This window comes from Phyllobates terribilis, unplaced genomic scaffold (assembly GCF_046119375.1).
Source record: "Phyllobates terribilis strain yellow unplaced genomic scaffold, ASM4611937v1 Scaffold_252__1_contigs__length_2834547, whole genome shotgun sequence".
Classification (NCBI taxonomy): Eukaryota; Metazoa; Chordata; class Amphibia; order Anura; family Dendrobatidae; genus Phyllobates; species Phyllobates terribilis.
In genome coordinates, this window is record NW_027363012.1 from 955,896 (window position 1) to 978,096 (window position 22,201).

Sequence of the window (22,201 nt, forward strand, 5' to 3'; positions counted from 1 at the left end):
CAATCGCCGGTACGCTATGCAATGTTACTAGAAATTTTTTTTTTACTTTTCCATTTCCTTGAATTACTTGTTGTGATTTGCGGATCCATTGACTGGCCACGTGGAAGGGCTGCAGCCGATCATTCATGTCCGTAGCAGATACACATTTACATGTGTAAATAGGCCCTTATAGAAATCAATCAATAGAACGTATACCTGGATATCCAGGTTTATCCTTTGCATACATTTAAAGAGGTATAAGTCATGGCATATTACTAGGATGTCATTCTTGGGGGTCTGACAGCCTAATTTAGAAAGAAGTGGATGCATTATTTTTTTCACGCTCCCAATTTAACAATTTGAGTACAGTTGGATCTATTGTTTTTTTTATTTTTTGCACTATGGGTGGGTGGTTGAGAGCACAGCTGTGCAGGAAAAAAAAAGCTTACAGGTTCTCAATTCCTTCATTCTTGGGATCGGTGGCGGAACCACAGGTCGGACCATCGCCAATCAAGATATTATATCCCTTCACACTCATCATTGCTCCCAATTAACAATTTGAGTACGTGCATTTTTTTAGGGTATTTTTGCGCAATGGGTGGGAGCACAGCTGTGCAGGAAAAAAAGCTGATAGGTTCCCCATTCCTTCTTTCTCAGAATCAGTGGATGGAACATCGCCAATCACAATATTATATCCTTCACACTAATCGTTGCTCCCAATTATCAATTTGAGTACGGTTATACCTATTGTTTTTTTAGGGTTTTTTTTTGCACTGTGGGTGGTTGGGAGCACAGCTGTGCAGGAAAAAAAAAAGCTGATAGGTTCCCCATTCCTTCATTCTCAGGATCAGTGGTGGAACCAGAGGTTGGATCATCTCCAATCAAAATATTATATTATTCACACTAATCATTGCTCCTAGTTAACAATTTGAGTACGGTTGAACCCATTGTGTTTTTTTGGGGTTTTTGTTTTTTTTTTGCACTATGGGTGCAAGTTATAGTAATATGTGTCACCGTAAAAAAAAAAAACTAATAGTGTCTCCTGATTGTTCAGACACAAATATATCTGTTGAAAATAGTCTGATATACACCAGTAAATTATAACTGTGGTTTTGCTGTTCCACGGTAAAAAATCTCTATTATCCTGCTTTTGGCATTTTTTGCCGCAAAGAAAAACAGTAGTAGTGTCTCCTCATTGTTCAGACACAAATATATCTGTTGAAAATAGTCTGGTGTAGGCCCGAGAAATACAAGTGTGGTTTTGCAGTTCCACGGGTCAAATCTCTGTATTATCCTGCTTTTTTGCATTTTTTGCTGTAAAGAAAAACCGTACTGTCTCCTGATTGTTCAGACACAAATATATCTATTTAAAATTTTCTGGTATACCCCAGTAAACAATAACTGTGGTTTTGCCATTCCACGGTAAAAAATCTCTATTATTCACCTTTTGGTATTTTTTCCGTAAAGAAAAACAGTAATAGTTTCTCCCTGATTGTTCAGATTGTTTAAAAGAGTCGGGTGTAGGCCAGAGAAATAGAACTGTGGTTTTCCTCTTCCACGGTTCTAATCTACTTTATTACCCTTTTTCCATTGATGGTGCGAGTGTAAGCTATTTTACTTACTTTACAATGGGCAAGGCGCGTGGCAAGGGACATGGAAGTGGACGTTCTGGTGATGGTGCATGCAGAGGACGGGGCCGTGGCCAAGGTGAAAATGTGCCACAACCAACAGCCATATCTTCTCGCTCCCACTTCTTGACCGAATTACTAGGGAAGCACAGAACAACACCAGATCAGTGTGAACAGGTTATTAATTGGATAGCAGATAATACTTCCAGTTACCTGGGCACCACCACCTCCGGTCTGTCTTCCACACGGTCAACTCTTAGTAGCCATGAGTCTCGACCGCATACTCCTCCTCACCCTGATGCTCCTCCCTCCCACCATGCCGAGTGTCGTCAGACAGCAACTGATCCCACACTTGGACACTCTGAAGAGCTGTTCACTGGTCCATTTCCAGATTTGTGCCCCTCGCCTGCTCCGCTTGAAGTGGTGGAAGAGGAGATCCCATGTAGAGATGCCCAAATATTTGAACAGCCACGGCCAGAGGAAGTCAACGCTGGCAATTTGTCACAAGAGGTTGACGATGACGAGACACAATTGCCAGGAAGTGAGGAGGAGGATCGTGGTGCGCAAGTGGAAGAGGAGGAGGTGGTGGATGATCTAGTAACTGACCCAATGTGGCAGGAGGACATGCAGAGCGAGGCCAGCAGCAGACAGGGTGAGGGAGGCAGAGTACCCCAACAGGCAAAAAAAAGCAGTGTGGTGGCCGCACACAGAAGGCCGGCAACAGTTCCCCGTAACACCAACACGAGGGACGTTGCCAGTACAACCTGTAGGTCTTCCAGAGTCTGGAATTTTTTTAAAGACTCTGCTGATATCCCCAAAAAGGCCATTTGTACCACCTGCCATGCCAGCATCAGCAGGGGTGACAAAACTACCAGCCTGACCACCACCAGCATGATCAGGCACATGGCAGCAAAGCACCCGACTTTGTGGGGCGAACCCCAGGGTCCATGACCAGTGTCAGCGGGTGTCACCTGTTGTGTGTGCATGGCAATCCCCTGTCCATACTGCATGCAAAGATGCCCCCTCCTCTCAGTCTTTATGGCAGTCTCTCAAGAGTGTGCAAAGCAGTCATCAAAGCAAAAGGTGGCTACTTTGAAGAACCTAGAATATAAGACATATTTTCAGTTGTTTCACGCTTTTTTGTTAAGTATATAATTCCACATGTGTTAATTCATAGTTTTGATGCCTTCAGTGTGAATGTACAATTTTCATAGTCATGAAAATACAGAAAAATCTTTAAATGAGAAGGTGTGTCCAAACTTTTGGTCTGTACTGTATGTACCATCTTGACAAACTTTGAGGAGTCCACCAAGATGGTGAGTGGCGATGACGCCATCATTAGCGTCAGCATTCCACTTGTCTGTCTTTTGCAATGCTCTCTGCAGAGAATTAAAGAGGAGGCATTGCTGCCAGAGTATGATGAAATGGATCAAGAAGCCGTAGCGGTCGATTACACACAGCCCAGCCTCATCTCATCCCAACGTGCATTGGGGGACAATGAGGGAGAGGAGGAGGAGTGTGATGAACCTGTAGCCGCCATCTTGGTAATGATAAATCATATCCAGGGATGGCCACACTTCAGCAGCCCCCACCCTTGGGACCTTCTGTTAAAACGTCAACTAGATAGTTTCCCCCCATCCAGGCTCCTGTAAGATAAGAAGCCTACTTAACACTTGAATGCTAGGAGCTTCAAAGACTTCGAGAGGAAACACAGCCAGCAGGGGGGGGTGCTTCGTCTATCTGTACCTGACCATTTGTCCCATAGGACTAGTTTCTTTGTCTGTCACAAGCATGGAGGCATAAGATATAGAAACATGAATAGTACACGCATGTTGCGTGGGATGGGCCAATAAAAAAATATCACGGCGTCCCGGAGCCATTGCGCACACAAGCCTCCGCGGTAGACGTTTGTACGTGCTCTGGAAGCCAAGATATAGCGCGGAGCCATTCCTGAGGACCGTATGGTATCATAATTGATATCAAAAGGTCGGTTACGGCGGCCCGAATCCATGGGAACCCCTGGGGGTATCATGAGACCATCCCAGAAGAAGTTATTGGGTTCCATAGAATTTGGGCTTCTGATCGAAGTTAGACCTGAGGGTGGAGACTGAGTCAGCTGACCTCACCAGCAGTGGGCGGGACAGGGCAGGTAAGATAGCAGGACAGACAAGAGACAAGTCAGTCTTGACCCAAGAGTGGTGTGCTGAACATCTGAGCACCAGCTGAGGCCACCAAGGGGAGGAGCAGTTTGACCATGCGGTGGTAGGCCTCAGCCTGTAACAAAGAACCGTGCCTGCGATCGCAGAATCCTCTCCCTGCGTCACAAGAAAATCAAGAAACCGGTAACTGATATGCTGTGGTGATTCTGTGTGTTGTATTCCATTGTTGTATAGTTTAGCCTGACCTTATACCTGTGTATATTTAGTTGTATATCGTGTATCTAGTGTATTATTATAATCAATTACCTCAAGTAATTGTGGGCCTGCCTTTTATTCTGCATAACGAACGCACGTCCGTGTGAGCTCGGCTCAAGCCAAAAACGCTACCCAGGGTTGGTTCCTGACCCGATATAGGCCCATTCACGGACTGGGCGTATATCTAAAATAGGGACTGGTGGCAGCATACCAACTGGGGATTGGGGAAGGCTGGTAGTGACGGTCGGAGGTTCAGATATATATATTCCTGGCGCGGCCAAGGAAGATATATATACCGCCCTCACTACAGAGGGCCCCGATACCCAGTAGGTTACAGGACAGTCTCTCTGGCGACCGCTTATCCTAGGTGCAGTTCCTTGACTGACCTGAGGCTAAGAGGGCGCTAGCGAGTTGTGCTGTGTAGTGACGTTGAAGGGATAACACACTACCGTGTTCCCTGCGCTGGTTGCAGCTACCTGGCACTACTTTCTCTAGGTGCAGTACCTTGACTGACCTGAGAGGTAAGGGGGCGCCAGAGAGCTGCACCCACCGGCCGGCTTTCATAACATTGGTGGCAGAGCGGTGGGATTGCAGAATAATAGTGTTGTGGGACCCCTACTCCCAGGCACTAAAGACTGCCAGTGGTAACTTCCACTGCTGGAGTCTTAAGGTCAGCCCAACGTTAGACGGTCAGGCTAAAAGTATAACAAGGTGTGTGCAAACTCAGGGTTGCAGCGGTGTCGGTTACCAAGATGGCAGACGGCACCAGGAGCAAGACCCTGCAGGAGGCTAATGCTACGGTCCGTGTGGCAGGAGGGGAGGACATTGTTACTCATGGCGAGGAGGAGTCCAGCCCGGGCACCTCAGGGAGCCAGTCCCCAGTATACGGTCCCGCAGTGGGCTGCCCACCACCTACCCAGCCCAGCCTGTCCAGATCACAAGCCCTTTTACAAGCGGCTATGGCAAGTCTCCAGTCTCATGGCGATGCCGTCTACAAAACCCTCCTGGCAGCATCAGAGAAGGCAGCGGAGGAGGAGCGTGCAGAGCGGGCTGCGGAGCGGGCTGCGGAGCGGGCTGCGGAGCGTGAAGCTGCAGAGCGCCGGGAGGCTGCGGAGCGTGAAGCTGCAGAGCGCCGGGAGGTTGCGGAGCATGCAGAGCGAGCTGCGGAGCGCCAGCACCAACTGGACCTGGCCCAGCGGGGGCTTCCGCTAGAGCAACCAACCCATCAGGAGACCAAGTCGTCCAAAGTCCGAGCTGAGGACTTCCCTCTACTGGAGAAGGATGGGGACCTGGACTCCTTTCTGGTGGCATTTGAACGGACCTGTCTTCAGCACCATCTGGCCCGGGATCAGTGGGCCAGATACCTGACCCCCCGTTTGAGGGGTAAGTCCCTGGATGCCTTGGGGGACTTACCTGCCGGGGAGGTACAGAACTACGACTGCATCAAGCGGGCCCTGATCCGGCAGTACAACCTCACTCCCGAGTCGTACTGCCAGAAGTTCCGGAGCCTGCTGCGTGGCCCCAAGGACACCTGGACCGATCATATGCGGGCGCTGTTGAGAGCCGCAGAGCACTGGACCTCGGGTCTAGCGCTTACTACCCGCCAGGAGGTCCAGGAACTGTTCGTCACGGAGCAGTTCTTGTGGAACTGCCCAGAGGACCTCCGACAGTTCCTCCGTGACCGAAAACCAACAGGGGCTTCTGCTACAGCCGCCCTGGCAGACGAGTATGCCAATAACAGGGCGCCTGAGCTGAAGAAGTCTGCCAGCAGCACCTGGAGAGGGGGTAAGCCCAGTCATGCCCCTGTTTCCCCGGCCCCTAGAACACAAGGGGTGTATCCCCCTGTTGCCCTCTCCAGGCAAGGACCAGACGTAAGACGTTGTCATCTATGCAACAAACCAGGACACTTTAGGGCTGAGTGTCCCCAGCGCCAAAAGACCCCATCCCAGTCCCAGAGAGCGCCCAATGTTTTGTGTGTGGGAGGGGGTGGTGGTAGGTCCCTGGACAACATCCAACCCGTCACCATAGGCCGTTCTGCGGTCATGGGACTGCGGGACACGGGCGCTGAACGAACACTGGTACGGCCTGAGGTGGTGTCCCCCCAGGACTTGGTACCAGGAAAGACTCTTTCCGTCTCCGGGGTTGGAGGCGTGGAGCCGGCACTTCCCGTTGCCATGGTGTATTTGGACTGGGGTGCCGGAAGGGGGATGCGGGAGGTGGGAGTAACGCCAAATATTCCCGCAAATGTTTTATTAGGGACCGACTTGGGGCGTCTAGTATCGCAGTATGTACCCTCTGAACCCCCAAGTTCGGCCCCCCAAGAGTGTATTGATTTGTCTGCTGCTAATGCCAACCATGTTGTATGTAGTGTGTGTCCTGCTGAGGAGGAGGGAGTGAAACCTGAGGGTAACACCTGCACAGACACAACACAAACAGGGTTAGTGAAAGCAGGTGGGGAGTGTGGGGATGCCCGCAGAGGTGCTCAGCCGGCGTGCCGTGACCTCTTGTCCTCCGGTGAGGGAGGGGGCGGGCAGGATTCTGTAGAGGGAAGCTCAGGGATGGAGAGGGGGGCAGCTACCGGCAGTGTAGGGCTCCCAGGGGTATCCAGGCTGCTGAGTATAGGCCCACTGCAGGGGGAGGAACAGGCCATGGGAGGTGGGGGTGTCCCAAGAGAGGAGCCGCCAGGTAAGACCCCAGGGCAGGAGTTCCCCACATCCGAGATGTCCAAAGGCCTAGGAAGCCTGCCTGATCGGGCGGCTTGGTCAGAAACAGAGGGGAAGCAGGCACTACCCACGGTCACAGCGGTCATAGCCGCTGTCACCAGGAGTGGGAGCGTCGGAGCCCAAGGAGCCTTGCAGAGGTCCGACGGCTTCCCCACTTCTGACCAAGTGTCTGCCGGGTCAGACAGCGGCCAGGTGACATGCCCGGAGGGGCTGACGGAGGATGTGGCAGTTTCGTCGATTCTGGCCACATCAAGTCAGGAATTTCAGGCTGCGTTGGAAGCAGACGACAGCCTGAAAGCTCTCAAGGAACAGGCGGCACAGCCTCCCATGGAGTCAGACTGCGAGCGTGTGGTCTGGGACCAGGGACGGCTGTACCGGGTAACGGTCCAGCAGGGTTCACCGGAGGCGTGGCCCAGGGACCGACAGTTAGTGGTACCCTATCCGTTCAGGGCGGAATTGTTGCGGATCGCACACGAGATTCCGATGGCCGGACACCTAGGGATCGCTAAAACCAAGGCCAGGATAGCTCAGCATTTCTACTGGCCTGGGATGGGAGCCGCGGTGGGTGCCTACTGCCGTTCGTGTGACACCTGTCAGAGGGTGGGGAAGGCGGGGCCGCGCCCCAAAGCCCCACTGGTAACTCTGCCAATCATCGAAGAGCCTTTCTCGAGGGTCGCTGTGGATCTTATTGGACCTCTGTCCACTCCCAGCCACTCCGGGAAATGCTTCATACTCACGGTAGTGGACTATGCCACCCGGTACCCGGAAGCGGTAGCTTTGTCGTCCATTCGGGCCGACAAGGTGGCTACCGCCTTACTGGAGATCTTCTCCAGAGTGGGTTTCCCCCAAGAAATGCTCACCGACCGAGGGACCCAGTTCATGTCGCGGCTGATGGAGTCCCTCTGTAAGCAAATGCAGGTGCAACATCTGGTGGCCAGCCCGTATCACCCACAGACTAATGGCCTGTGTGAGCGGTTCAATGGCACCTTAAAGCAGATGCTTAAGATGTTGGTCGACTCCCACGGGAGAGACTGGGAGCGTTACCTCCCACACCTCCTATTTGCTTACCGGGAGGTTCCGCAGGCCTCAACGGGGTTCTCCCCCTTTGAGCTCCTGTACGGGCGACGGGTACGGGGCCCCCTGGCTCTGGTGAAGGAAGCATGGGAAGGGGATTTGGCCACCCCCGAGGTGTCGGTCATCGAGTATGTCGTGCGCCACCGGGACAGGATGATGGCCTTGGCAAAGCTGGTGCAGGACAATATGGCCCAGGCCCAGGCCGACCAGAAGCGGTGGTACGACCAGAATGCTTGTGAGAGGACCTACCAGGTGGGTCAAAAGGTGTGGGTACTGGTCCCCGTACCACAGAACAAGCTTCAGGCAGCCTGGGAAGGTCCCTACTTCGTGCACCAGAAACTCAATGCCGTCACCTATCTGGTCACCCTGGATCACGCCCGTGGAAGGAGGAAGGCCTTCCACGTGAACATGATGAAGGCTCATCATGAGCGGGAAGCGACTGCCCACCCAGTGTGCAACCTTCCCGAGGAAGGAGAGGTAGAAACCCTCCTGGATCTGCTCACCCAAGCCAAGGCGGGTGGGTCCATCGAGGATGTGGGGGTTGGCCACCAGCTCACGGAGGACCAACGGTCCCAGCTGGGGACCACCCTGCACCCCTTCCGGGGGCTGTTCAGCAGCCTGCCCGGAAGGACTGAGATGGCTGTCCACGACGTGGACACTGGCGATCACCCGCCGATCCGGCGTTCAGCATATTGGGTCTCTTTCAAGGTGCAGGGAAACATGCGCCAAGAGATAGACGAGATGCTGAAGCTGGGGGTGATCCAGGCATCCAGCAGCGCGTGGGCCTCGCCTGTAGTCCTCGTACCAAAGAAGGACCGAACTACACGGTTCTGCGTGGACTACCGGGGGCTCAACGCTGTAACGGCCACCGATGCGTTCCCCATACCACGCATCGATGACCTGCTCGATCGGATGGCCGGGGCTAAGTACCTGACCATCATGGATCTGAGCCGGGGGTACTGGCAGATTCCTCTGACCCCCGCGGCAAGGGAACGCTCTGCCTTTATCACCCCTTTTGGACTGTACGAGTCCACAGTGATGCCATTCGGCATGAAGAATGCCCCTGCCACTTTTCAGCGGATGGTCAATACGCTGCTTGAGGGACTTGAAGGGTACGCGGCTGCGTACTTGGACGATATTGCAGTCTTCAGTCCCACTTGGGAGGATCACCTAGAGCACCTGCGGCAGGTGCTCGGTCGGATCCACCGGGCAGGCTTGACCATCAAGCCGGAAAAGTGCCAGCTGGGCATGAGTGAGGTCCTCTACCTGGGTCACCGGGTAGGCGGGGGGGTTCTGAAGCCAGAACCTGGGAAAGTGGATGCCATCGCATCCTGGCCCACTCCTAGGACCAAAAAGCAGGTGATGTCCTTCTTGGGGACCGCCGGGTACTATAGGAGGTTCGTCCCACACTATAGCACCCTGGCCAAGCCCCTGACGGACCTCACCAAGAAGAAGCTGCCCGTCGCAGTCGACTGGACAGTCGCCTGCGAGACAGCTTTCGGGGCACTCAAGGCCGCCCTAAGTAGCTCCCCTGTACTGCAAGCTGCCGACTTCGACCGGCCGTTTGTGGTACAGACCGACGCCAGTGACTTTGGCCTCGGTGCTGTGCTAAGTCAGGTCAACACGACAGGCCAGGAACATCCTGTCTTGTACCTGAGCAGGAAGCTACTGCCCCGGGAGGTGGCTTACTCCACGGTGGAAAAAGAATGCCTGGCAATTGTATGGGCCCTGCAGCGTCTGCAGCCCTACTTGTACGGGAGCCATTTCACCGTGGAGACGGACCACAACCCCCTCAGCTGGTTACACACGGTCTCTGGGTCGAATGGCAGGTTGCTACGCTGGAGCCTCGCTCTCCAGCAGTACCACTTCTCCATTCGCCACAGAAGAGGCCGTGACCACGGTAACGCTGACGGGTTATCCCGGCAAGGGGAGGGTGCAGAAGGACGCACGGGGGAACACAGGAATGTGCTACCCCCTCGCGCCCTCGTATAGGGGGAGGTGTGATGAACCTGTAGCCGCCATCTTGGTAATGATAAATCATATCCAGGGATGGCCACACTTCAGCAGCCCCCACCCTTGGGACCTTCTGTTAAAACGTCAACTAGATAGTTTCCCCCCATCCAGGCTCCTGTAAGATAAGAAGCCTACTTAACACTTGAATGCTAGGAGCTTCAAAGACTTCGAGAGGAAACACAGCCAGCAGGGGGGGGTGCTTTGTCTATCTGTACCTGACCATTTGTCCCATAGGACTAGTTTCTTTGTCTGTCACAAGCATGGAGGCATAAGATATAGAAACATGAATAGTACACGCATGTTGCGTGGGATGGGCCAATAAAAAAATATCACGGCGTCCCGGAGCCATTGCGCACACAAGCCTCCGCGGTAGACGTTTGTACGTGCTCTGGAAGCCAAGATATAGCGCGGAGCCATTCCTGAGGACCGTATGGTATCATAATTGATATCAAAAGGTCGGTTACGGCGGCCCGAATCCATGGGAACCCCTGGGGGTATCATGAGACCATCCCAGAAGAAGTTATTGGGTTCCATAGAATTTGGGCTTCTGATCGAAGTTAGACCTGAGGGTGGAGACTGAGTCAGCTGACCTCACCAGCAGTGGGCGGGACAGGGCAGGTAAGATAGCAGGACAGACAAGAGACAAGTCAGTCTTGACCCAAGAGTGGTGTGCTGAACATCTGAGCACCAGCTGAGGCCACCAAGGGGAGGAGCAGTTTGACCATGCGGTGGTAGGCCTCAGCCTGTAACAAAGAACCGTGCCTGCGATCGCAGAATCCTCTCCCTGCGTCACAAGAAAATCAAGAAACCGGTAACTGATATGCTGTGGTGATTCTGTGTGTTGTATTCCATTGTTGTATAGTTTAGCCTGACCTTATACCTGTGTATATTTAGTTGTATATCGTGTATCTAGTGTATTATTATAATCAATTACCTCAAGTAATTGTGGGCCTGCCTTTTATTCTGCATAACGAACGCACGTCCGTGTGAGCTCGGCTCAAGCCAAAAACGCTACCCAGGGTTGGTTCCTGACCCGATATAGGCCCATTCACGGACTGGGCGTATATCTAAAATAGGGACTGGTGGCAGCATACCAACTGGGGATTGGGGAAGGCTGGTAGTGACGGTCGGAGGTTCAGATATATATATTCCTGGCGCGGCCAAGGAAGATATATATACCGCCCTCACTACAGAGGGCCCCGATACCCAGTAGGTTACAGGACAGTCTCTCTGGCGACCGCTTATCCTAGGTGCAGTTCCTTGACTGACCTGAGGCTAAGAGGGCGCTAGCGAGTTGTGCTGTGTAGTGACGTTGAAGGGATAACACACTACCGTGTTCCCTGCGCTGGTTGCAGCTACCTGGCACTACTTTCTCTAGGTGCAGTACCTTGACTGACCTGAGAGGTAAGGGGGCGCCAGAGAGCTGCACCCACCGGCCGGCTTTCATCACAAGGAGGAAGAACAGGAGCTTGTATCATGCGCTGTAGACGGTAGTACCTGTACAACTGTCATACTGTCAGTTCAGCGTGGGTGGCCTGAGGACAGGGGGGGGGGGGGGGAGAGCATGGTCAGTCGTCATCTTGGTGAGGACACGGAAGTCTTGCCCGTTACCAGTCTGGCACGCATGGCTGACTTTATGTTACTCTGCCTTAACCGTGACCCTCGCGTTGTCAAAATGTTGGGTGACAGTCATTACTGGTTGGTGACACTTTTAGACCCCCGCTACAAGGAGAACTTTCACTCTCTTATTCCTGAGGTGGAGAGGTCTACGAAAATGGGGCAGTACCAGAAGGCCCTTGCTGCAGAACTGTTAAAAAAAAATTCCCATCTGAACACGCTAGCGGCAGAGGTCACAGTTCGTTGACCAACCAAGGCGTACAAGCGAGAGAGAGGCAACTCCAATCCAGCAGAGGCAGGGGAACACTGTCAACATTCTGGGACAGTTTTCTGAGACCTGCCCAGCTTACAGGCCCTGAGGCGCGGGGTACTCTCACAAGCAGTGGAAAGTTTCAAACGATGGTGAGGGAGTACCTTCCCGACCGTACCAGCGTCCTCCGTGATTCCTCTGTGCCTTTTAATTATTGGGTATCCAAGCTGGACACCTGGAATGAAATCGCTCTGTACGCCTTGGAGGTCCTGGCCTGCCCTGCCGCTAGCGTGTTATCGGTGCGTGTTTTTAGTGCTGCTGGGGTAATTATAACTGATAAGCGCACTCGCCTGTCAACTGACAATGCTGACAAGCTGACCCTTATCAAAATGAACAGTAGCTGGATTGGGCCAGACTTCTCATCACCACCAAATGACAGCAGAGTAACATAAAGTCAAATCCACTGTGTTATTTCGGAAGGTGTATTCACATGCACCGCTTCACACCCACACATGGGTATACGCTTCCTCATTTCGGCTGTTTTATGTTCTTCTCCTTATCCTCAGCCTCCACCACCACTATACCACCAGGGTGACCGTGGTCCGTGTTGCCATTATTGAAAGTTCCTCCGTCCTTATTTTTGTCAGCTTTTGCTTGGAAGGCATAAGCAAAGACTGTGGGAGACCCACTCCCCAATAATGGGAATAATATTTTTAAAATGCTGTACTGTATGGCTCTTGTAAGGGGCATTAAAAGCGTCTTGTTAAGCTACTGCGACCTCCACCACTTTTCCGAGGAGCATTAAAACCGTCTTGTTAATCTACTGGGACTTCCACATCTCTTCCAAGGGCCATTCAAACCGTCTTGTTAAGCTACTGGGACCTCCACGTCTCTTCTGAGAGGCATTAAAAGCGTATTGTTAAGCTACTGGGACCTCCACGTCTCTTCTGAGAGGCATTAAAAGCGTATTGTTAAGCTACTGGGACCTCCACCACTTTTCCGAGGGGCATTAAAACCGTCTTGTTAAGCTACTGGGACCTCCACCACTTTTCCGAGGGGCATTAAAACCGTCATTTTAAGCTACTGGTACCTCCACGTCTCTTCCAAGGGGCATTCAAACCATCTTGTTAAGCTACTGGGACCTGCACCACTTTTCCAAGGGGCATTCAAACAGTCTTGTTAAGCTACTACGACCTCCACCACTTTTCCAAGGGGCATTAAAACCATCTTGTTAAGTTACTGGGACCTCCACTTTTCCGAGGGGCATTAAAAGCATCTTGTTAAGCTACTGGGACCTCCACCACTTTTCCGAGGAGCATTAAAACCATCTTGTTAAGCTACCGTGACCTCCACGTCTCTTCCAAGGGGCATTCAAAGTGTCTTGTTAAGCTACTGGGACCTCCACCACTTTTCCGAGGGGCATTAAAAGCATCTTGTTAAGCTACTGGGACCTCCACCACTTTTCTGAGGGGCATTAAAAGCGTCTTATTAAGCTACTGGTACGTCCACCACTTTTCCGAGGGGCATTAAAAACGTCTTGTTAAGCTAGTGGGACCTCCACGTCTCTTCCAAGGGGCATTCAAACTGTCTTGTTAAGCTACTGGGACCTCCACGTCTCTTCCAAGGGGCATTCAAACCGTCTTGGTAAGCTACTGCGACCTCCACCACTTTTTCGAGGGGCATTAAAAGCGTCTTATTAAGCTACTGGGACCTCCACCACTTTTCCGAGAAGCATTAAAACCGTCTTGTTAAGCTACTGGGACCTCCACGTCTCTTCCAAGGGGCATTCAAACCGTCTTCTTAAGCTACTGGGACCTCCACGTTTCTTCCAAAGGGCATTCAAACCGTCTTGTTAAGCTACTGGGACCTCCACGTCTCTTCTGAGAGGCATTAAAAGCGTATTGTTAAGCTACTGGGACCTCCACCACTTTTCCGAGGGGCATTAAAACCGTCTTGTTAAGCTACTGGGACTTCCACCACTTTTCCGAGGGGCATTAAAACCGTCATTTTAAGCTACTGGTACCTCCACGTCTCTTCCAAGGGGCATTCAAACCATCTTGTTAAGCTACTGGGACCTGCACCACTTTTCCAAGGGGCATTCAAACAGTCTTGTTAAGCTACTACGACCTCCACCACTTTTCCAAGGGGCATTAAAACCATCTTGTTAAGCTACTGGGACCTCCACTTTTCCGAGGGGCATTAAAAGCATCTTGTTAAGCTACTGGGACCTCCACCACTTTTCCGAGGAGCATTAAAACCATCTTGTTAAGCTACTGTGACCTCCACGTCTCTTCCAAGGGGCATTCAAAGCGTCTTGTTAAGCTACTGGGACCTCCACCACTTTTCCGAGGGGCATTAAAAGCATCTTGTTAAGCTACTGGGACTTCCACCACTTTTCTGAGGGGCATTAAAAGCGTCTTATTAAGCTACTGGTACGTCCACCACTTTTCCGAGGGGCATTAAAAACGTCTTGTTAAGCTAGTGGGACCTCCACGTCTCTTCCAAGGGGCATTCAAACTGTCTTGTTAAGCTACTGGGACCTCCACGTCTCTTCCAAGGGGCATTCAAACCGTCTTGGTAAGCTACTGCGACCTCCACCACTTTTTCGAGGGGCATTAAAAGCGTCTTATTAAGCTACTGGGACCTCCACCACTTTTCCGAGAAGCATTAAAACCGTCTTGTTAAGCTACTGGGACCTCCACGTCTCTTCCAAGGGGCATTCAAACTGTCTTCTTAAGCTACTGGGACCTCCACGTCTCTTCCAAGGGGCATTCAAACCGTCTTTTTAAGCTACTGGGACCTCCACGTCTCTTCTGAGAGGCATTAAAAGCGTATTGTTAAGCTACTGGGACCTCCACCACTTTTCCGAGGGGCATTAAAACCGTCTTGTTAAGCTACTGAGACCTCCACCACTTTTCCGAGGGGCATTAAAACCGTCTTTTTAAGCTACTGGTACCTCCACGTCTCTTCCAAGGGGCATTCAAACCATCTTGTTAAGCTACTGGGACCTGCACCACTTTTCCAAGGGGCATTCAAACAGTCTTGTTAAGCTACTACGACCTCCACCACTTTTCCAAGGGGCATTAAAACCGTCTTGTTAAGCTACTGGGACCTCCACTTTTCCGAGGGGCATTAAAAGCATCTTGTTAAGCTACTGGGACCTCCACCACTTTTCTGAGGAGCATTAAAACCATCTTTTTAAGCTACTGTGACCTCCACGTCTCTTCCAAGGGGCATTCAAAGCGTCTTGTTAAGCTACTGGGACCTCCACCACTTTTCCGAGGGGCATTAAAAGCATCTTGTTAAGCTACTGGGACCTCCACCACTTTTCCGAGGAGCATTAAAACCATCTTGTTAAGCTACTGTGACCTCAACGTCTCTTCCAAGGGGCATTCTAACCGTCTTGTTAAGCTACTGTGACCTCCACGTCTCTTCCAAGGGGCATTCAAACCGTCTTGTTAAGCTACTGGGATCTCCACTTCTCTTCTGAGGGGCATTAAAAGCGACTTGTTAAGCTACTGTGACCTCCACCACTTTTCCGAGGGGCATTAAAACCGTCTTGTTAAGCTACTGGGACCTCCACGTCTCTTCCAAGGGGCATTCAAACTGTCTTGTTAAGCTACTGGGACCTCCACGTCTCTACCAAGGGGCATTCAAACCATCTTGTTAAGCTACTGCGACCTCCACCACTTTTTCGCGGGGCAGTAAAAGCGTATTTTTAGCTACTGGGACCTCCACCACTTTGCCGAGAAGCATTAAAACCTTCTTGTTAAGCTACTGGGACCTCCACTTCTCTTCCAAGGGGCATTCAAACCATCTTGTTAAGCTACTGGGACCTCCACGTCTCTTCTGAGAGGCATTAAAAGCATCTTGTTAAGCTACTGTGACCTCCACAACTTTTCCGAGGGGCATTAAAACTGTCTTGTTAAGCTACTGGGACCTCCACGTCTCTTCCAAGGGGCATTCAAACCGTCTTGTTAAGCTACTGGGACCTCCACATCTCTTCCAAGGGGCATTCAAACCGTCTTGTTAAGCTACTGGGACCTCCACGTCTCTTCCAAGGGGCATTCAAACCGTCTTGTTAAGCTACTTGGACCTCCACGTCTCTTCCGAGGGGCATTAAAAGCGTCTTGTTAAGCTACTGTGACCTCCACCACTTTTCCGAGGGGCATTAAAACAGTCTTGTTAAGCTACTGGGACCTCCACTTCTCTTCCAAGGGGCATTCAAACCGTCTTGTTAAGCTACTGGGACCTCCACGTCTCTTCCAAGGGGCATTCAAACCGTCTTGTTAAGCTACTGCGACCTCCACCATTTTTCCAAGGGGCATTAAAACCGTCTTGTTAAGCTACTGGGACCTCCACCACTTTTCTGAGGAGCATTAAAACCGTCTTGTTAAACTACTGGGACCTCCACGTCTCTTCCAAGGGGCATTCAAACCGTCTTGTTAAGCTACTGCGACCTCCACCACTTTTCCTAGGGGCATTAAAACCGTCTTGTTAAGCTACTGGGACCTCCACCACTTTTCTGAGGAGCATTAAAACCGTCTTGTTAAGCTACTGAGACCTCCACGTCTCTACTGAGGGGCATTAATAGCGTTTTGTTAAGCTACTGTGACCTCCACCACTTTTCCAAGGGGCATTTAAACCGGCCAGTTAAGCTACTGGGACCTCCACGTCTCTTCCAAGGGGCATTCAAACAGTCTTGTTAAGCTACTGGGACCTCCACTACGTTTCTGAGGGGCATTAAAACCATTTTGCTAAGCTACTGGAACCTCCACCACTTTTCTGAGGAGCATTAAAACCGTCATGTTAAGCTGCTGGAACCTCCACGTCTCTTCTGAGGGGCATTAATAGCGTCTTGTTAAGCTACTGTGACCTCCACGTCTCTTCCAAGGGGCATTCAAACCGTCTTGTTAAGCTGCTGGGACCTCCACGTCTCTTCTGAGGGGCATTAATAGCGTCTTGTTAAGCTACTGCGACCTCCACCACTTTTCCAAGGGGCATTAAAACCGTCTTGTTAAGCTACTGGGATCTCCACGTTTCTTCTGTGGGGCATTAAAAGCGTCTTCTTAAGCTACTGTGACCTCCACCACTTTTCCGAGGGGTATTAAAACCGTCTTGTTAAGCTACTGGGACCTCCACCACTTTTCCAAGGGGTATTAAAACCGTCTTGTTAAGCTACTGGGACCTCCACATCTCTTTTGAGGGGCATTAATAGCGTCTTGTTAAACCACTCTGAACTCCACAGCTCTTCCAAGGGGCATTGATATGTTGTTTTTAATTAACTCTAACCTCCACGACTCTTCGAACGGGCATTGCAGTTCCTCTTAATTTTTGGCAGCTTTTTCTTGGAAGGCATAAGCAAATACTATGGGAGACCCACTCCCCAATAATGGGAATAATGTTTGTAATATGCTGTACTGCATGGCTCTTGTAAGGGGCATTGCAAGCTCCTTCGTCCTAATTTTTGGCAGCTTTTGCTTGGAAGGCATAAGCAAAGACTATGGGAGACCCACTCCCCAATAATGGGAATAATGTTTGGAATATGCTGTACTGCATGGCTCTTGTAAGGGGCATTGCAAGTTCCTCCGTCCCAATTTTTGGCAGCTTTTGCTTGGAAGGCATAAGCAATGACTATGGGATACACACTCCCCAATAATGGGAATAATGTTTGTACTATGCTGTACTGTATGGCTCTTGGAAGGGGCATTAAAAGCCCCTCTTCCGAGGGGCATTCAAACCGTCTGGTTAAGCTACTGGGACCTCCACGTCTTTTCCGAGGGGCATTAAAACCATCTTGTTAAGCTACTGTGACCTCCATGTCTCTTCAAAGGGACATTAAAACAGTCTTCTTAAGCCACTCTGAACTCCACAGCTCTTCCTAGGGGCATTGAAATGTTGTTTTTAATTATCTCTAACCTCCACAACTCTTCCAACGGACATTGCATTTCCTCCTAATTTTAGTCAGCTTTTGCTTTTCAATGCAAAGGCGAATACTAAGGGAGACCCACTCCCCAATAGTGGGTAGAAGGTTTTTAGTACGCTGTAATCCACGTCTGTTTCAAGGGGCATTGCAGTTCCTCATAATTTTTGGAAAGCCTTCCATTCACTGTTTAGGCCAACAGTGTACAGGAGACCCAGTTGCTATAAATGAAAAAAACTGTTTAGTTAAGGCCCTCTGACCTCCATGTCATTTCCAAGGTACATTGGAGTGCCTCGAAATTTTTGGTAGGCATTGCACTCACTGTATGCCCTATAACTGTGTAGCCAAACCGCTCCTTTTGTTACAGAAACATATCCTACAAGACATATGTGGTTGACTGGCCTGATATTGATGTGAATGGTCCCTGTTCCACCTGCTCTCCTTTGCCACCACCTCATCCATCATTCATCACCTGAAGCTTTGTTTTAACGGGAGTCATAGAACTGGGATAGTAGCAGGAAAACATCCAGCAATCCTCGGAGGAGGTAGGATATGCGCCAAAACGCTGACCACCTCAGGCCTTGCCGCTACTACATACATGCGCTTGCATTCCAACAAAACAAAGCAGATGCTAACTTGTATCATCATCATGGTCCTCACCTTGGCACTCTCAACTCCCCTGATGGAGAAGCCAGGGCCCACCGGAGGAGTCTGGTTCTCTGGTGGGCTCGTCCAATGCTGCCCTAAAGCAGGCCAGGCTAAGAAAAGTGTGTGGGGGGATGTTCCAAGGAGAAATAGGGGCGGCTGGGGACCGTTTATGGACACCCGGCTGCCCCCAGGCGGCTGGCGACCGATTATGGACACCCGGCCGCCCCCTGGCGGTTGGGGACCGAGTGTGGACACCCCGCCCCCGGGCGGCTGGGGACTGAGTATGGATACCAGGCCGCCAACGCTGCCATGACATGGTGGCCAAATTCCGCCTCCACATGCCTAAAAGGCCCAATTTCAAGTGCAAGCAAGCAGTATGGTATTGCAGTCTGGGGGTGGGTGGGTGGTTGGCTGCATATTTGCGCTTGCATTGCAAGGAATGGGGGAGGTACAATTGAACCCTGCCCTGGGACAAGAACTTGCACGGGGATAGTTGCAAGTCTGCATCTTCTGATGCGGCAAGGATGACTTCTGATGGGCACACTTTTAGGCAGTGACCGGGGAGTCAGAGATGCTTCCAGGGGTCTTCCCCATGCTGTCTCCATGTCTTTTCAGCACTGTATGCATGTGTCACACAGCACATGGCCAGATAAGGTTGTAAAATGTTAAAATGACATTTCCCGGTGAATGCATTTGTCACGGTTGAAGCAATACTAAAGTGCAAAAACGCATTAAAAATGCTACTTGTGAACATAGCCCAAGGTGTGGAGGAGTATTTTTTATTTTTTTTGTTATTTATTTTACCTTATACACAAGTCTTTACCCTGGAAAGGAACTTCCTTAACATATTTCACAGGAAAGCAGTTTCAGTTTAGTTTTTGAACGTTTTATTGTGAGCCCTTAAAAGTGGCTTAATACCTCTGACCACGTTGTTGACAGAAGTGACCTGGGGGTCAGAAATGCTTCCTGGGGCGATCCCCATGCTGTCCCCATGTCATTTGAGCACTGTCACTATCGTTTTGGGCACTTGTTAGGCTTTTAAAAGACAGCCGGGGATGCCGCCGCGAAAATGCTCGGGTCTCCCATAGACTAACTGTTAGAACCTTGCTGTTAGGTTTTTTTTCCTTTGCTGGTCACATGACCTTGTTGGCCTATTTAATCCTGCTCCGCCCTTCTGGCTTTGCTGGACTTCATTGTATATCTACTTTCTAGCTAGCCTGTGCTCTGTATCTACTCTGTTAGTTTGCTTGGTCTACGGACCTCTATGTTCTATCTATTTTGTTTGTTCGTCTGTCTGCTACTATTTCTGTTAGGAGGTGTCCCATATTCCTCCCAGTCCTTAGTACTTGTAGGGATTCCCTCCCCACATCTATAGGTCTTCGTACAGACTAGATTAGGACTTTAGCAGGTCTGATCGCAGGATCAGGTTCCCTGTTACATCGTAGGGATTCAGCTGAGTCCTATAGTAGGGACAGATCTCCTCTCTTTCCTTAGCTTTGGTAGCAGAACATAACAGTAAGTCCAGCCTGTAAATTCTCTAAGGAAAGATTTTTTTTTGTTCCATCATGGTGTCGGTTCAGGATTTGGCTAAACACCTGCAGGGACTCTCTCTGGAAGTGGCCGAGCTCCGTCAGCACGTGAGTAACTGTCCTGGAGCATATTTCTTGGAGCCTAAGGTATGTTTGCCGGATTTATTTTTTGGTGAACATCGAGAATTTTTTTCATTTAAAAATGCTTGCTTATTGTATTTTCGTTTGAGACCCAAGTCCTCTGGGGATGAATCCCAGCGCGTAGGGTTCATAATGTCACTTTTGCGCAAAGAGCCTCAGGAGTGGGCCTTTTCTTTGCAACCTAGTGATACATGCTTCAGATCAGTGGATAGTTTTTTTTCTGCTTTAGGACTATTATATGATGATCCTGACCGTGTGGCATCAGCTGAGACTGAGTTGAGACGTTTAAAACAAGGATCAGGTAATATGGAAAAATATTGTACACATTTTCGTCGTTGGTCCACTCAAACAGGGTGGAACGATTCTGCTCTGAAAAGTCTATTTCTTGCTGGGCTCAGTGAAAGGGTTAAAGACCTGCTAATTGCTTATCCTACACCTGAGGATTTGCAACAGGCTATGCAATTAGCTATACGGGTGGATAGAAGACTGCGTGCTAGGGTTAATGAGAGCAAATCCTCTGCTATGTCAGTTTCTGGTTATGATAATGTGTGTACTAACAGTGGTGAACCGATGGAGATTGGATCGGTGGCACCTCGCTCTCAAGAAAAACACCGTCGTTTTTCAGAAGGCTTGTGTTTCTATTGCGGGAAATCTGGTCATTTGATTAAAGGCTGTGAGCTTCGTATGAAGAAAGAAAAAAAAATGGTCAGTCACGCCCGTATTGCCTGTTTAAATTCCAAGGGTATATTTTTAGCTGCTTCCACGATTGCTCAGGAAAAATTAATGGAATTTCGGGTGTTTGTTGATTGCGGGTCTACACTGAATGTAATTGATGGGGGATTCGTGGAAAAACTCAATTTAAAACCTGAACCTTTATCATCCCCCATTGCTGTGGTTTCTGTGGATGGCTCCCCTTTGAAGAATATTACTCTCAAGGTCTGTGAATTTCCTCTCACTATTAATGGTGTTCACCATGAGAAATTGGATTTGGTAGTGTTGAATAACTTGCCTTCTCCAGTAATATTGGGTTTGCCCTGGTTAAAATTTCACAATCCTGTACTGGATTGGTCTACCAGTGAAATTAAATCCTGGAGCCATAAATGTTATGACAAGTGTTGTAACGGGCGTATTGCAGCTTTGGATAGGGGAGAATTGCCTGTTCCTATTCAGGATTTTTGGAGAGTTTTTTCTGAGAAAGAATCGCAGGTTTTGCCTCCCCATAGAGACTATGATTGTTCTATTGAATTTGTCCCTGGAGCGACTCTTCCTAAAAGTCGTTTATTTAACCTTACTATTCCTGAGAGGAAGGCTTTGGAGGAATACATACAGACAAGTTTGGCCGCCGGTCACATTAGGCCCTCTAAGTCTCCTGTGGCGGTTGGATTTTTTTTTGTAAAAAAAAAGGACGGCGGTTTACGTCCTTGTCTGGATTTTCGTGAGATTAACAAAATTACGGTACGCAATCCTTACCCACTGCCATTGATTCCTGATCTGTTTAACCAGTTATTGGGGGCCAAGTGATTCTCTAAAATTGACCTTAAGGGGGCATACAATCTGTTGCGCATGAAGGAGGGTGATGAATGGAAGACTGCTTTTAACACTCCTGTGGGTCATTTTGAGAATCTGGTTATGCCTTTTGGTCTTACTAATGCTCCTGCATTTTTTCAGAATCTGATTAATGACATCCTTAGACCTTTGATCGGTAAAAATGTGGTTGTGTATTTGGATGACATTTTGATTTATTCGCCAGATCTGGAGTCTCATTGGCGGAGCGTGCGTGAGGTATTACAGTTATTAATGGACAATTCGCTTTTTGCTAAGCTGGAGAAATGTGAGTTCGCTGTACAGAGAATTAGTTTTTTGGGCTACATTATCTCCAGCAAAGGTTTTGAGATGGATCCGGTTAAGGTTCAGGCTGTGCAGGAATGGCCTAGGCCTATTGGTTTGAAATCGATACAGAGGTTTTTGGGTTTCGCCAATTACTATAGAAAATTCATAAAAATTTTTTCTAGTATTGTCAAACCTCTGACTGATCTCACCAGGAAAGGTGCTGATGCGGTTCAGTGGTCTTCTGAGGCCATTGAAGCTTTTGTGTATCTCAAGGAGAGGTTCACCTCTGCTCCCATCCTTATGCAGCCTGATGTTACTAGGCCGTTTTTGGTTGAGGTTGATGCTTCCTCTGTGGGGGTTGGCGCAGTATTGTCTCAGGATAACGGGGATGGATTACATCCCTGTGCCTTTTTTTCAAAAAAATTTTCGGAG